This window comes from Rhagoletis zephyria, unplaced genomic scaffold (assembly GCF_001687245.7).
Source record: "Rhagoletis zephyria isolate East Lansing unplaced genomic scaffold, Rhagoletis_zephyria_1.1 Rzeph_scaffold_01007, whole genome shotgun sequence".
Taxonomy (NCBI): domain Eukaryota; kingdom Metazoa; phylum Arthropoda; class Insecta; order Diptera; family Tephritidae; genus Rhagoletis; species Rhagoletis zephyria.
In genome coordinates, this window is record NW_016158091.1 from 80858 (window position 1) to 98336 (window position 17479).

Genomic DNA, 17479 nt, shown 5'->3' on the forward strand with positions numbered 1-17479 from the left:
CGCCGCTATGTCTGAATTTGGCATCCCCACCAAACTGATACGCCTATGTAAAATGACGTTGAGCAATACCACTATCTCCATCAGAATTGGGAAAGACCTCTCCGAGCCGTTCGCCACCAAACGGGGTTTCAGGCAGGGCGACTTCTTTTCATGTGGCTTCTTCACGTCAGTGTTGAAAGTTATAATTTCGAAGAAGTAGAGAATTTCGTTTACTTGGGAACCAGTATGGAAATCCAACGCCGAATCACTCTTGTCAACAAGTGCTACTTTGGACTGAGTAGGCAATTCAGAAGTAAAGTCCTCTCTCGACGTACAAAAACCACACTCTATAACGCCCTTGGAGTATTCGAGAGAAGGATTTTACGGAAGATTTACGGGCCTTTATGCGTTGGCGACGCCGGTTACCGCAGACGATGGAATTAGGAGCTGGATGAGCATTAGAACGACATAGACTTAGTGCAGCGAATTAAAATACAGCGGCTACGCTGGCTTGGTCATGCCATTCGAATGGACTCCGACGCTCCAACTCTGAAAGTATTCAACTCGGAACCCGCTGGTGGTAGCAGGGGAAGAGGGAGGCCCCCACTGCGATGGAAAGGTTTCTTCAAGTACTGAGTACTTTTTATACTCGAATCCTTCCCGCAAGTACTTGGGTGGGTATCTAGTCCGCGGTTAAAGTGTTTACTTTATTTTCCACCTATTCAGAATTTTGGTTTGCAATATATTTATTAATCTTGTTATATTGTTTTAAGCAACGCGTTCATACCTTAAGTTGTATACTGCCTTAACTTGTATTAAGCAAATAAAATAACATAGCGGTAAGGCTGAGCAGTTGGAGAATCGGACTTCGACAGCGCGTTAAAAAGTGAAGTGAACTAAAGAAATGAAAAAACAATGCAGCCTTTTGCAAGATTTACGACTACTCTTGCGGTAGGTATTGGCCGAAAGGACTCGATCAAGTTGTGGCTACCTTTAGGCAAATAGTCCAAAGCTAGCTCCGCTCTTAATAACGAGAGCCATGAGAAACGTGGCGCTGTTTACACTGTTCAATACCCTCCCAAAAGACCTTCACCTCCTTTTGAGCAAAATGTCCTCCTTGTCCTCCTTTTCAAGTTTTATAGCAATAATGAAATTAAAAAAAAAAATTGCGTTCAGAATATTATTATTTTCTAATCGTACACCTTCATTGTATTTAATAGGTGTTTACATTGTTCCAATTTCAGATAAATAATGTATACATTTGATTCAACTAACCACCTGTGAAAGTTGAACAGTGTAACCGCCTTTTGGCCCTAATCAATAATATTTTACCCATTACAACATTGAAAGATTAGTTTACGACGCGTCTCCACAGGCGGAAATTATTGCCTACCATATGTCATTTTGTTTGTCAGATACATATGTATGTATAAGTTTTATCAGTGGCAAAATTTGTGTATGGGGATTTTTCATCTTGATAAAAGATTTTGTAAGATGGCTTAAAATAAGTATGTTCGTTGCACTGAAGCTTATCTGCTAATCTGCTTAAAAAAATTTAGAAAATGTGTTATTTCACATCCAAGTGCCAATATAAGTAAGGAATATAAGTAAAGTTGCTTTGGTTCTGATATTATAAGCAATGTAGTTTTGTGGCACATTCCGTAGAACTGAAAGACTGATGATGATGAAACCTTACCTTGATGGTGACGTAACTTGGAAAAAGCGGCGCCTTTAACGTGGTCTTGAATGTTTTCCTAACCACAATTAGCGAATTTCCGCATATCCTACAACGCACTTCATAACCATTTTTGCCAATTTTTATATTCATAATTTGAAGGTAATTTATGAAGGCTGTCTTAAGTGAAGCCATTCTAAAAGACTTACCCAACAAGGACTGAAAAATGTGCTTATGCTTACTTAAGTATATGTTTATATTACTTAGCTTTACAAATAAAGTTCAATAGGCATTGCAAGTCTAAATAAAACAATTTGATATGAACATTAAATAAATTCCTTAAAGAAGTATTATTTTTAAAAGTTAAGAAAAACTTTAAAAGAACTTCTTCAAACGGCGTCCTACAAAAGGCCTTTTTTGAGTAGCGAAAGCAGAAGCCCTTCAACTTGTGCCGCTCCATACAAAACATGAAGGAGAAAGGAATAACTTTCAGAAAAGCCTTTTGGATAAGATTTTAGCTCCTGATATTACCTACTCGGTAGTATTTAATATGACCCCTTAGTCGTGTACCTGATCAGAAACTTGCACTTTTTCGGCATTCGCCTGAAAAAAAGATTTTAACCCAATAAACAAAACAGAAAGAAGATATTCAACATGTTAGAAAAAACGTTTTGTTATCAGTTTTCGACTACATGACAATGACAGAAGGCCTAACCTTTTTTCATAGCAACTCTGCTAAAAAATAGAGGAGTGTCTGCTTTGACCTTCATTAAAAGATCAGGACAATTAAGTGTGGGCCAGGACTCCTCGACAATTTGTCTAAATCAGGAAAAGTCTTTTGAAACCAAGACATCTGGCAGCCCTAACCTAGATATTAAAAAAATAAAATAATTATTGGAACGGGGAAAAATTCGATTTCGCAGGCCTGTTTAATCCAATACAAAACAGCTTTTTATTTTTTATACTTTCTTATAAACATATAGTTCATTCTATAACAAACACCGTACAAATTCACATTTCAAACTTTGTGGAAATATACAAATTAAGCGAATTTTCGCCAAAACTTTACACTTTTATTTAAGAATTTTTGGAAAAGTTTTGCATATGCAGTTTTATAGCCCATGCAATTTTAGTATAACAAATTGCGAGTTTCATATGTCTACAAAATATCGTTGATTTTTGGCATTTTTTTACGGTGTCACTCATTTTCTTCCATACAGAGTATGTTCGAAATTTTTTATATGGAAGAAGATTAACAACACTGTCAAAAAAAAAATTGCCAAAAATCAACGGAAATATGTTTCGGTCTTATAATTATGTAACGCAGTGTACTATTAACTTTTTTGACTTGTATTTAGAGCAACTTTGAATTGTTTTTGTTTCTTTTAACAAGTTAACTTATTCTTTATTTATGTGTTAAAATAAATATAAAACAAATTTTTTGTGTTTTCAATATGGAGAATTTGTCCTCCTGGAATGCTAAAAAATTCTGGTCACCTTATCTACTACCACTCCACCCGCAGCAAGAGCTTAACATTTTTGAACCGGATGCTAAATAAAGATGACCGGAAATTGGATAAACTCACGATGCATGATTCCATCACATACCTATTTACGGATGTATTCAAAATCGCTTGCTGTTACGAGGTAAAAGGTTATGCTTTTATTACAAGGAAGTATTTTTTGCGTTTGTCTTAATATTTTTTTATATTTGCTTTTATGTTAATTTTAGATTTTGTTAGAAGAATTTCGGTATCATCCTTAATTTCACATCGAAATCAACTAATTTGGTCTTAGGACAATTGTTAATTAAATAAATTTAATTTCGCCAAAATTAAAAAAAAAAATGTTTGTCATTTAATTTAGGCGCCAATTTGTATTGTGAAATCAAGTACAAAACAATTCTTATACCTATATGTGCTAACTTTATCGCAAGAAAGTGTGGTAGAAACACTTGATTGAAATTTCGGATATTTCGAGGTCCAAATCCTGGATTTCGGTGCAATGGAAATGTATTATTAAACCGTGCGACAGTCAATTTTACACAAGAAAAAATCAATATATTCGCAAAACTGGGGGCCAAATATAGTAAAACTGCGTTTTTAGTTTTTCTCTCTGACGTCAGGATTTTTTTTTTTAAAGGTCTTTGAAATTTTTAGAATATGATTGAATACAAAAAATTATTCAAAAGATTCGATGAACTATATAATAACAATATTACCCATATTAGGTTAAAATTTAATTTTTTGGTGCACCAGGACGAATATGTATTGAAAATGTAGATTTAAAACAAATTTCAAACTAATTTAAAAAAATTGAGTTAATGAGTTTTGACTGATTGCGAGTGTTGTTTTCTACGCGCATCGTTTATTCTGGAAAAATGGTATAATAAAGTCCAGTAATAGCCTTCATGATTTTTAGTTTTATTATACCCGAGCGAACTTGTTCACAAGGGTATTATAACTTTTTTCACATAACGGTTGTTTGTAACAGGCAAAACGAATCGAGAGAGATATAGACAAATGTAAAATTTCAATTTTTGGAGGTATTTTCAAAATTGAGACATCTTAACGCAGCTTGGTGCGTGCACTTCTTTCGGGCGTAGGACGGACGGTATTGCAAATGGGCAAAATCGGACAATAACCACGCCTACCTACCATATAACGGTAATTTTCAGAAATACGAAAACTGCGATATTTTAGTAACTACTGAAGATTATTCACTCGAAATTGATATTTACAATAATTTTTAGACGAAAAATAAGAATATTATAAATTTTTGGAAAATGGGCTTAGCCACGCCCACTTTTGGTTACATGTATATATCTTGGTATCCGCTCCACCAATTTTTTCCAAACTTGGTACATTTGCTGGCCTTGGTACCAGTGTATTGTCAAAAACCGCGCCCACATAACGGTATATTAGAGAAATACGAAATATTCGATAAATCAGTAAATATTGAAGCTAATTTATTCAAAATTGATGCTTGCACCAATTCTTTTCCAAGNGAAAACTGCGATATTTTAGTAACTACTGAAGATTATTCACTCGAAATTGATATTTACAATAATTTTTAGACGAAAAATAAGAATATTATAAATTTTTGGAAAATGGGCTTAGCCACGCCCACTTTTGGTTACATGTATATATCTTGGTATCCGCTCCACCAATTTTTTCCAAACTTGGTACATTTGCTGGCCTTGGTACCAGTGTATTGTCAAAAACCGCGCCCACATAACGGTATATTAGAGAAATACGAAATATTCGATAAATCAGTAAATATTGAAGCTAATTTATTCAAAATTGATGCTTGCACCAATTCTTTTCCAAGGGCACCGCCCACTTATGATCACACACATATATATATATATATATATATATATATACATATATATATATAACCGTTGTACCAATTTTTACCAAACTTGGTGTGATTATTGTGCTTGCCACATTAGAGCAAAATGTTGAAAATTATTTTAATCGGACTAAAATACGGTCACTTTTCATATAACGGTAAATTTTAGAAATGCTTGAAACTTCAATATTTCGAATTTTAAGGACGCTAATACTACTAAAAACAATCCCTTGAAAAGAAGTAACATTGTTTGGAGTTTTGGAAAATCGGCGTGATATCGCCCACATATGACTATTTAAGTCTATCTTATTATGTCTAACTGAACGTTCTATCGAAGATGTTTAAAATAGGGGTAAAACCACCCCGGCTTACCATGTAGCAGTAGTTTTCGGAAAGGTGGAAAACATATATTTAATACTTGCACCGGGCTCCGCCCGAACTTAGACTTTCTTACTTGTTTTTTATTATAGACCCAGCCTCATTTCTATGTTCTGCAGCTCATACAACCCATCGTTAATCATATTCTCTGATATTCACATGCGCGAGGGTCTATAAATCTTCATCCTAATCTTTCCTTCGAAAAATCCAAAAGTCGATTCATCAGATCCATTCATGCTTCCTCGAAATACTCATAAAGTATGACTTTCGTTCGACAGATCGTCGCCTGGATAAAATACATATCATCGCTTGGCGCGCCATGCCTCCTATCCGCCGAATATAATACATCCTCCGAAGTCATCTACTACGTCAAAACAGGAAATATTAAGGTATTATATTTAGAAATGGATCTTGAGTGACTCAGTTCTGTTACCCGAGGAATATTTCCTACTATCAGATTAAAGAAATCACACACATTGCCTCGTTTAGCAATACACAAAAACCACAATTTACTATTTGGCAAACAAAAATGCAACTACGTACATGAATGGAAACTTTATAAAATCTTTAAAATTCAAGCATATGTACATACATAAAAACCGAATATTTTCCCTTTTTCTTAATTAGAGTTAAATTGGTATATATTAAAAAATTAATTTTAAAACCCGGCGCTTACTTTTTATTTTAAATATTATGTATGTATATGAATATTTTTTATTTTGACTCACCTTGGCAATGCACATCCAAGCAAATGATGAATATAATGGCAAATATTAACCATACTTTGTTGCTAAATACAATACTGCTGGCAACATTGAAATATTGCATTCGCGCCGACTGATGATGCTGCCGCAGCCAGCACCATTGCTGGCTTTGATGACCCCACGCTGGGGCTAACCTTTTAACACTCATTTTTTTAAACAGCAGGTGGAAATATTTTGCGTTATTAATACGAAATTTTTTTTTTCACTTTTTTTAGCTGATTTTATATAAATACAATTTTTTCTGCTAGCTTTGTATTTTTTAATTTCCTTTCTTTTGATTTTCTATTTCTGATGAATTCACACAATCACTTTCGATGAGACAAGAGCACGGCGGCAAAGCGGATCGAAGATATGCAATGCAGTGAGTTAAAAAGCACGTTTAATAAGTTTCCTTGTATGTCATCGTATCACTTAAATCTATTGTTATTGGTTTTACACTTGTTTCTGTAGTTGTTGCTGCTCATATCGATATGAATGTGGTCGTTGTTAGTTGGTTTGGTCGTTGCTAATCGCTATCTCTTACTGTGGTTCGTAGTTATGACATTCGTTGCTTTTGTTTAATTACTTGGTGCTGCTATTGGCGATGCCACTGATGACAATTGCTTTTATGCTTTGATCCAGCTAACATTTCCTACATATAGCTACACATCATTGAAATCTACGAAAATTACTAGAAACCTTTAATTATTTATTAACGGATTGAATTTTGGCTTTGTACAGTTAATGCATATTTTCTCTTAATTGTAGTAAAAAAATTTTACTGAGTTAATGATATTGGAAATTCGCTGATTTGCGAAACCTATTATTGCACTTTGTACATACATACATACGTACATACGAATATTTATACTTAATTAACACTTTTGCTTCAGTTATTTTAGCTCCTCATCTATTTCTTTAGGGATCGTATGTACGTACATATATGTATTTATGTACATTAGGGGGGGTCAATTTGTATGGAAAGTTTTTTTTTTGGCATCATTCCTAGGAGATGCGGATTCTACACGCAATTCTAAGAAAAAAGTCCATTAGAGCATATCGCTAGCTTAGAGTGAAAAGTTGCTAAGTCCCTATTTGAAAATTGTACAGGAGAGGAAAAAAACTTCTTATAGCCATTTTCTTCAAGTATTTCGCAAAACTTTAAATACAACATTTTGCCTGCTTAAAACAAAGACAAACTCCATACGAATCAAAGGGATTCGATCTATGTTCAAAGATTCCGTACTATTTTAGCCTTATCGAATTTTCGGAGCTTTTTTTGGACTTAGCAAATTTTTCTTTCATTCAATATAAACGAGAAACCATGAACAAGGACCTTTACCCTTTTCGAAACGATGCATTTTTATTTTCTCTAGCCTCCTGTATCAATATATGAGTTTTCATAAAAAGTGGACTTAGCAACTTTTCACTCTAAGCTAGCGATATGTATGAATGGTCGCCTCAAATAACGTTGTAAGCGACAAAATTATAATTTTACAAAATAAAAAAAAAAACTTGTTTACTGACGCACATACGAGGATTTGATTTGGTTTTCTACTTTTTCGGTGTAGCAGTCTTCAATAATCTTGCCTTTAAAAAAATAAAATATATACATTAATATCTTTAAAATTAAGGAAACTAACTTTGAACAAATTGTCGCTTACAACGTTATTTGAGGCGACCATTCATATATCTAAAAGCAACTCCGAGCCTTCGAAATTTTAAAAGAATCTATCTTAATACAAAGTTTAATATGTATTTAATAAAGTTTAATATCTATTTAATGTCTGTTCTTATTTAAAGAACCGCAAGATGGCGTTACAAATCTTCGTTTATCTTCTGCGCACTTATTAAGTGAAAATAAATAAAATAAAATAAAATTACAATTAATGACATTGAAAACGAAAAACGTGGAGCTCATGCAGTACAAAGCATTCGATTTCATTGACAATAGTCAAACTACATAACATTCTACAGAGAAAGTACAAATTTGAGATCGATTTCAAGCAGTCGTTATTCATATGCCCACATACATACATACATATGTTACTTTTCATATCAATTCAAGTGTATTACATGCGCCCCACTCTTTTCATTTTCAATGTCATTAATTGTTTATAATGACTTTTGCTAAAATTTCAAAATCAAAAGCTATCAAAACAAATTCTGTGGGACTGAGAGATATTATTTTCTACTTTTTAGTCAATTTATAAAAGCGTTGTATATTAAAAAATTTTTGTTTTATTTTATTTATTTTCTACTTTTTAGTCTTGTCTGTACAAAATTTTGCAATAGATATTAAAATAATTCAACGTGCAGTGAAAGAGAACAAAGAGAGATGCAAGCACAATGTTGTTTGCTCACATTTAGTATAAACATACATATGTACATACAGACTAGGGATGTTGTGAATGTGAAATTTTAGACATCCGCGGATACGGATGCGAATGCGGATGTCATGTATTTTTACGAAATAATTTAGGTGAGCAAATTAGGTGATTTAAGTAAACAAAAAATGGAAGGGTTAGTAATTTTTAATAATGTTTTTTAGTGCTTCAATTAAAAAATTGGAACATTGTATTTGATAAAAACTTTTTAAAGGGTCGTAGATCAAACCTGCGCCATTATATAACTACTCGCTCGAGGCTACAAACTTGAAAAAGTTGAAACTTGGCAAAATTGTAAATTCTTTCCGATTGACACTGCACCAGTTGAGAGGACTTTCAGTTATATTTATTTATTTAAATTGTGGTGCAATAATTCCGTTTTGAGAAATGCATCGGGGCTGCAAATGTCGAATGTATCATCCTGACTTTCCTATTCACAATCTAGCATCATGGCAGGATCGTTGTTTAAAAACCGTTGTTTTCGAAAGAATTCTTCATTCTCATTCTTTTGGTTGTTTCGGAATTTGGACAACCTTTAACGTCATCAGCGTTTTTCGATTTTAGTTTTTGTAACTCATTTTTAATGCTTTCTTCTGCGACTGGTTAGATATACGTTTTAACAGTGCGCTTGCACAATATTCGAGGGACCGAAAATAACAGTTATTTTTACGAGTTAAGGCTCAGTTATGCATACTTTGCACTGCACTGCACTGCATCACATTTTACGTAAACATCTAAAATCAACAGACTTTTACATATGTAATGCTGTGAGTTAGGTAACCGCTTACACGCAAAGCTCATTTAACATATTCCTTATGTGACAACTCTCATGCAATGCAAAGTATGCATAACTGAACCTTTAAACCTGCCTAATATTTTTTTATTGCGGATAATAAACAAACTGCTAATCCAAATTAAACAAATATGAAAGAGGACTGAGATAGCTTTTATACAGAAATAACAAACGAAGGTTAGAAGGTTACCACCGCTATTTATATCTTTTTTTTACAATTAATCTATATATATAAAATTAAGTGGCAAAACTTCCTGTTCGCATACTCCTCCTAGACGGCTTGCCCGATATCAAAGAAATTTTCAGGGGTGATTGGGGTCTGTGGGGAGGGTGCACATAAGAAATTTCATGTGTGTATCTTTGCACGTTTTGCAAAAACAAAAAAACAAAAAATTAATTTTGTTTGGCTTTACGTGTTTTTTTCGGATTTCTATCATTCCTAGACGGCTTGCCCGATTTCAATGAAATTTTCAGGAGTGATTGGGGTCTGTGTGGAGGGTGCACATAAAATGAAATTTTCCGAAGTGATTGGGGTCTGTGTGGAGGGTGCACATAGAAGATTTCTATCATTTCTAGACGGCTTGCCCGATTTCAATGAAATTTTCAGGGGTGATTGGGGTCTGTGTGGAGGGTGCACATAAAATGAAATTTTCAGAAGTGATTGGGGTCTGTGTGGAGGGTGCACATAAGAAATTTAATGTGTGTATCATTGCACGTTTTGCAATTAATTCTGTTTGGCTCTACGTGTTTTTTTTGGATTTTTATTATTGTTTTGCCGCAAGATTGGCAGTCCTGCCTTTTACTAATAAATAAACAGAAACAGCTGGCGAATGTTTACAATTATTAAAAAACATTGATAAAGTCATCTCAGCGGAAATTCCAGATGAAGCAATCGACCCACAATTATTCGGCGTTGTAACAAAAAATATGATTGAATTAGCACACGTTTGAGGAAAGGGTGCGATAGTAGACTCCAGTTATAAGATTATAAATTAAATTTCCAAAAGAAAGTGTGTACTTTACATATTTTCTAATTACCTTCGAAAAGATATTAATTAACACCCACACTCAAAAAAGTAAACAATGCTTCATATATCGAATATTTTTTTTAAATCTTACTTCATAAAGCTCTTTAAATATATTGTATAAATGAGGTCATACGGGTTTTGGGAGAGGGTTACAACACAAAAATACATTTATGGCGCAGCGAAGCACGCCGGGTAATTGCTAGTACAAAATAAATTCATATACATACCTGACCCAACTTTTGTTCTATGGTAATTAATTAAAATTTTTTATTGAAATATTTTTCAATATGTGGCTTTCCTCGTTTAGACATTTCAGTTTTAAAGCTATTTAAGTCCTCTTTCATTTGATACCAAACTTGTTTAATTAAGATAAGCGGTTTGCTTATTATCCGGAAAAGACTTTTATTTCGGAATAATAAATATTTGGTCAAGTTTAACTTTTATTTCGGAATAACAAATATTTGGTAAAGTTTAACTCTTAAAAAATAACTGTGATTTCCGGTCCGGTAATTTAAAGAAATGGCGTGTCGTCCATTTCCGCTGTGACGTATATAAATAGTGCATATATTTACGCGAAATATTTACCTTCTTCTGGCGGGGCGACATCTAGAGTCTTCTAATTGTATCTCCTTGATATGATGCCTACAACGAGGTTGATATTTAGACTAGGTTAATATCTAGAATTTTCCATAAATAGCTTTGCTACATTTATAGTAGGTGCATTCTTTTGCAACCGAGCTACAAAAGAACGCTCGCTTAAATGACGAAATACACGCAAAGCAACAACACAAACTCGGCTATTTATCCGAGCTCACCCAGGTCGGTTAAAAAATACGCGACCTGAAGGCTAGTGCTGGTAAGTGAAAAAACTGCTCTATTGTGAATTGTTAATGGGAAAGTGGAGAGGGAAATTTTTTCTTCCTTTTATACGTGACTTATATTTTAAAAGAGTATATACATTACGCAAATACCTCGCATAATTACTCATTCAAATTGCTTTTTGTATCTAAATCCCGTTAAACTAATCACATGTTCTTGCCAGCTACCAACAGGGTTGCTTAAGTAACTAAAAGGAAATTTTACCCGAGTTGAGGGTTCTTTTGTCGCTCGCTTACAAAAAAATGCAGCTAGTATAAATGGTGGTCTGGACATACAACATTCAAAGCGGTCTGGACATACAACATTGCAAGTTGGTAAAAGCGTTGTAATAATAAAATAATATATCTCAGTCCCATAGAATTTGTTTTGGTAACTTTTGATTTTGAAATTTTAGCAAAAGTCATTATAAACAATTTATGTGATTGAAAAGGAAAAACGTGGAGCGCATGCAATACAAAGCATTAGATTTAATTGACAATATTCAAACTACATACATAACATAGACCTAAAATTTCTACAGCGAAAGTACAAATTTGAGATCGATTTTAAGCGGTCGTTATTAATGTACCCACATACATACATATATTTCAAATCAGGCCTATTACATGCGCCCCACACTTTATTTTCAATCTCATAAATTGTTTATAATAGGGGTATTCTCTGAGTCTTGCAAAGCCCTTGCACAGTGCACGGATTGCACGGTTTGCAAAGCTGTCCCATACGAAAACCGGTTTTTACCATCCAATCCGTGCAATCTGTGCACCATGCAAGGGCTTTGCAAGACTCAGAGAATACCCCTAATGACTTTTGCTAAAATTTCAAAATCAAGACTTATCAAAACAAGTTCTATGGGACTGAGAAATATTATTTTATAATTTTAGTCCATTTATAAAAGCGTGGTACATTAAAAAGATTATTTTATACTTTTTAATCTTGTCTGTATAAAATTTTGCAATAGATACTAAAATAATTCAACTTGCAGTGAAAAGAGAACAGAAGACTATGCAAGCAAAATGTTGTTTGCTCACATTTAGTATATGCCTACATATGTACATACATACATATAGCAGCAATTGATTTCATTTAAAGAAATGGCGTGTCGTCCATTTCCGTTGTAGTGCATATTTTTAACTTCTACTGGTGAGGCGACATCTATCTCTAGAGTTTTTCTAATTGTATGTCTTTGATATGATACCTACGACGAGGTTGATATCTAGACTAGGTTTGCCATAAATACCTTTGCTATATTTATAGTATGGTGGTCTGGACATACAACATTGTAAGTTGATAAAAGCGTTGTAATAATAAGAGTTAAAAAGGATTGTGTGCCCACAGTAGCCGAATGGTTACAGCTGGGTCTTACCACTCCATAGGACCTGGGTTCGATCCCTGGGACCTATTTCATAGAGCGACAGTGAAAATTTTGTAACGACAGGCATTTTCCATGTTATCAGTAACAATTCGACAGTTTGGTGGGTGTTCTGTTTCATGAAAACAATTATCATTGACAAATTGTCATTGTCGGGGTTTAAAATTATCGTTGACAAATTTGTCGCCAGCCATATGTAATTTGTATGTAAATCATATGTAATAATTACATTTGCATTATTTTACTTTTAAGAAATATTCAAATTATTGAAAAGTAATGAAATGCGCGCAATTACCATATAAATAAATTTACAAAGCTCTCCTGTGAAAACTTTCCGACGGAGCTATTTGGTTTTGTCGCCAGTGCACATTAGGTTAAATGATTCATTTGGCTGTGTGAAAGTCCAATTTCGTAAACGCAGTTTTACATTATTTTTTGATGCCATCTGTAGGAAATACTCCAAACTAACAGAAACTTCACTTTGTTTTTGTAAAATAAAAATCACCATTAGACAGCAATCAAACAAAGTTACACTTTCAAAACGTTATTGACACGTGGTTTGCGCAACCGGTTTATTTCTTAATTTTAAAGTGCATTTGTTTATAAAGTTCGAATAATTAAAGGAAAATGTTTAATGGAAAACAAAAATATAGGTGAGAACTAATGTCCTAATTTAAAAAAAAAGTGACTTTATAATTTTTTTGCAAAACAAACTGACTTATTTGCATAACCTCAAAAATTTTCACATTTATTTCCATTTATGATTTAATGTAAGCTTTTACAATTTTGTTAACTTTCGGCAAACAAAATGGAAATGGAAATGGATAAACTGGGATGTAGTGAGTTGAGCTTATTTTACTTAAGCCGCCGTTTTAAGCCGTTTTCAAGAAAAACTGTTTTTTCTGGGCTATCATGCAAATAAAAAAGGCGAGATGTTTGTAGTTTGGCTGATTGGATGTTCAAAGAAAGAAAGGCTTTATTCGGTTGTCAACCATGTTGAAAAAACAAATTTGGTGCTGTTGATATCTGTGAAAGTTTCATGAAACTCTTAGAAGAAAAAACGCGTATTTTTTTTAAATTATTTATCAAACAAAGACGAAAATTATGGAATTATTATCCCGTTTCTTACTGATGAAGTTGTTTTAGAAATCAAAACCAACTGTGTCGACCAGCAGCCTGATTCTAACTTTCGCTATCGCTAAAATATGCTAAAATGCGAAAGCTAACATTTTATCCGAATTTTTGGCTATCCCAAATAATTTCGGTTCTGTCCTCCCTTTCGCTAAAAATAACTTAGCCTAAATTTTAATATTTTACCCGGCCGCAAGTGGCGCTGCATTTTAATGGTGGTAAATAGTCCATTTTAATGGTGATAAATAGTGAAAATGGAAGCATTTGATAGCAAAAAAATACCAGCCTCAATTTGGATTACATTTCATCTCCTGTAGCATAGCTATGTTACAAAGACACTTGGGCCGATTTGTAAAGACTATTGATGAGCAGCCTTCGTAAAAAGGCGAATCATTGAGAGAATATATGGATTGCAATTTCGAAGTTTTTGCTCACGGTGAATAGAGCTTTGAACATTCTTTTCGTAAATTATTTTCAAAAACATTCGTATTCTTTTCAGGAAGTTACCAGCGGTTTTTAGTAAATGTGTTACAATGCAGCATTTGCAGTCAGAATATAAATAATATTGGCGAACAATTTGGAAAAAATCTTAAGTGAAAATTAAGTGTTTTATAAAGACTAACTGCTTAAGGAATCTCTCCTCAAGGCATATCTGCGAGACATGTAGCAAATAAATATTTTTTGAATTAAGGGATTTCGATAATATTTTTTTTAATCACTAGATGAAACCATTTATGTACATATGACCATACTTATTTTATTTATGTAGCTCAACCCCCTCCGGGTTGAGTATGGTAAGAAAATAATTTGTTTCAAAACCAGGCTATTTGGAAAATGTTTTCGAGAACTACCTAAACACATATACTCATCATTTGAACATAAAAAAGTCTGTTTTACGAAAGCCAAGTCACGATTTTTACATTATATTTACTGACTTTACACTTTTTTAACGGTTTCCATCCTTTTACATTAAAATGATGCTATATTTTAGCGGCTATTAATTTCGCACAGAAAAAGTAATCATTTGACCTAATGTGCTTTGTCGCGACAATTTTGTTAGAGTGACAATTGTCAGCAATTGTCAAAAATATTCCATATTATCACTATCGTTTTCCACAAATTTTCACAGTTGCCTACAAACGTAAATGAATAAGGAAAAATGTCGCCGACAATTCTGGCAGTAAAATTTTATAGAAAAATCGACAATTGTCGCACCTATCACTTTTATGAAATAGGTCCCTGGTCAAAGTACCATCAAATAAAAAGTTTTTTTCATAACAGCGGTCCCCCCTTGGCAGACAATGGCAAATATCCAATTTAATTTCTGCCTTGAAAAGGCTTCTCACAAAATCCATTTGCCCCGTTCTACAGTGTGGCGACTAGAAGAAGCTAGCTGGACAAAATTATTGTATTAGTGTTTTAGATAGATAAGGTCGAAACTAAAAAAAAATGTGCTACGACCAGGGTCGGAAATTCCCCGTTGAGCTGTTGACATCGATGTTTTTTCTCATCATATATGTTTTTGCAAATTGCAACCCTACATTTATTTGATGCGTAAAAAGGTAAAATGAAGTAATTTCATTCTCTTAAACATTTTCGATAAAACTTTAGTGATTAAAGACATTCGGGCATGTGCTGCAAATCGTACGATTTGAAATCGATGCGATTTGCAAAATATTTCTTAATTAATTCTGTGGTCATAAGCAATAACTAACTGCCTACGTCGACTTAAAAAAGAGTTGGATATGCTATGGTATCCTGCAATTACTATTCGATGTGTATGTGAAGTCCCCATGTCTCCAGCTAGGCTATTTAAAAAGTATAGACAAAAATATTTCGGCTTCCCCATAAGTTAACATTACAATCCAAATGATTAAAACGTTTTTTCTCGAAATAAGGTTTTTTTGTCTTAGGCGGTTATTGCTGATGACCACAAAATTAAAACAGGTAATAAATATTTCAAATAAAAACTGATATAAACACAAAAGGACGTCATATTCTTCGACTTAGAGCCAAACTTTTTCTGTTTTGTTAAGAAAAAAAAAATTTACAAATCGTACCGATTTCAAATTGTACTATTTGCAGCACATGCCCGAGTAACTATTAAATTGCGGGGGTGTTAGAGACTTGAAGAATTGAAGTGCGTGAAGACCATGGATGAATATTTTCAAAATAAGTGTTTTCTTGTCATATAATTTCCATGTGTTCTTGGGTACAGATTCAATTTAATCGAGCCCTTGAAAGGACAAAAGCGTTATACATAATTTGATATATTCATAAGTCAATAAAAATCCTAATATTTGCAAGACTTTAAGAATGCACCTGATTTGAGTAGACCAGTTGCAAACAGCGTTATATGATTTTATAATAGTAAGCCATAAATAACAAAAAAGACAACTAGGACAAGTAACATCTAAATTGAATCTTTTTTTTACCTGAAGATTTTGCTAAATAAGAGCCTAATAACATTAAAAAATTAAATCGCAGTATGGTAGTTTTTGCAAGTTTTATATTTAAAAATTCAACAAAGCGATTTTTTAAACAGTTTTTTAGACGTGTGGTATTCAAGAAGAAATAAAACGCACAAAATTAATGTTATGGCCAGGAATTTAGCTTTATTATAAAGATAAGGGTTTGCCATATGTTTTAAAAATAATTTCGGGAAAGTGACCGCCGCGGCTAGCTCGAATAAACTCCAGCCGAGGGGCCACTTTTTGCAGCAACGCGCCGAATATTCTCTTCCAAGGCGTCAATCGTCTCGGGCTTATCTGCGTAGACAAGCGACTTCACATAATCCCACAAAAAATATTCCAGCGGCGTTAAATCGCACGATCTTGGAGGCCACGCCACAGGCCCACGACGCGAGATAATGCGCTCACCAAAAGTTTCCTTCAATAAATTGATTGTTTCGTTGGCTGTATGGCATGTAGCGCCGTCTTGTTGGAACCAAAGGTCATCCACATCAACATCCTCCAATTCAAGAACGAAAAAGTCATTAATCATGGCTCTATAGCGTTCCCCATTGACTGTAACAATAGGGCCGGCTTCATTTTTGAAGAAATATGGACCAATGATTCCTTCTGCCCATAGGCAAAGAACGTAAATCTATAAGAAGAGACAACACGTTATAATTGTAGCGAGTGTGGACTCATTCGGGTCTTCTTCGATACTCTGCTCCACAGCAGCAATAGCGTCTTCGGTGCGCACTGTACGGCATCTCTAGGATGCGCATTATCCACTATAGGGATGGCAAAGTCGACTTCGACTTTCGACCAAAATCGACTTTTTACTCCTGAAAGTCGAATTTTAGTGATCGACTTTCAGTTTATGGAAGTCGACTTTTCACTTTCGACTCTCGACTTTTTTTAATTTATTTGCATATAAAAACTGATCTTCTAACAAGGGCGCGGAGTGCTGTTTGGTCGTATTTAAAAAAAATTGCCAATAAAACTGAAGTGAAATTTGAAGAGTGGTAGAGAAATGAATTTTAATGACAGTACAACAACATTGTCAAATCAGTTAAGAGCAGCGCATAAAATTACTATACGTAAACAAATTCCTCAAATTTGTTAATCGTTTGTCTCCACAATCTTCAGTTAATAATGAGGTAAGATAAACATAGGTATTTATTTTAAAAATTTCATGCAAGAAAGTTTTTCAGCATGAGTTTATGTAAGTTTCTACAGACAGTTTTTGGTTCGAATTTGACCAATCCGTAAGGTACAACATTTTAAACACCGCTAAAAACGTTGCTGGTAGGATT

At 33.8% G+C, this 17479-nt stretch overlaps 1 long non-coding RNA gene across 1 annotated transcript; it reads right to left on the reverse strand.

Annotated features, from left to right (window-relative positions):
• Nucleotides 1-6551: 6551 nt before the first annotated feature.
• On the reverse strand, nucleotides 6552-11070 carry LOC108362419 (uncharacterized). The gene is made up of 2 exons (XR_001847465.1): nucleotides 10923-11070; nucleotides 6552-6828 (listed from the first exon to the last, which is right to left on the reverse strand). It is a non-coding gene; the product is annotated as an uncharacterized LOC108362419 (long non-coding RNA).
• Between the last annotated feature and the right edge of the window lie 6409 nt (nucleotides 11071-17479).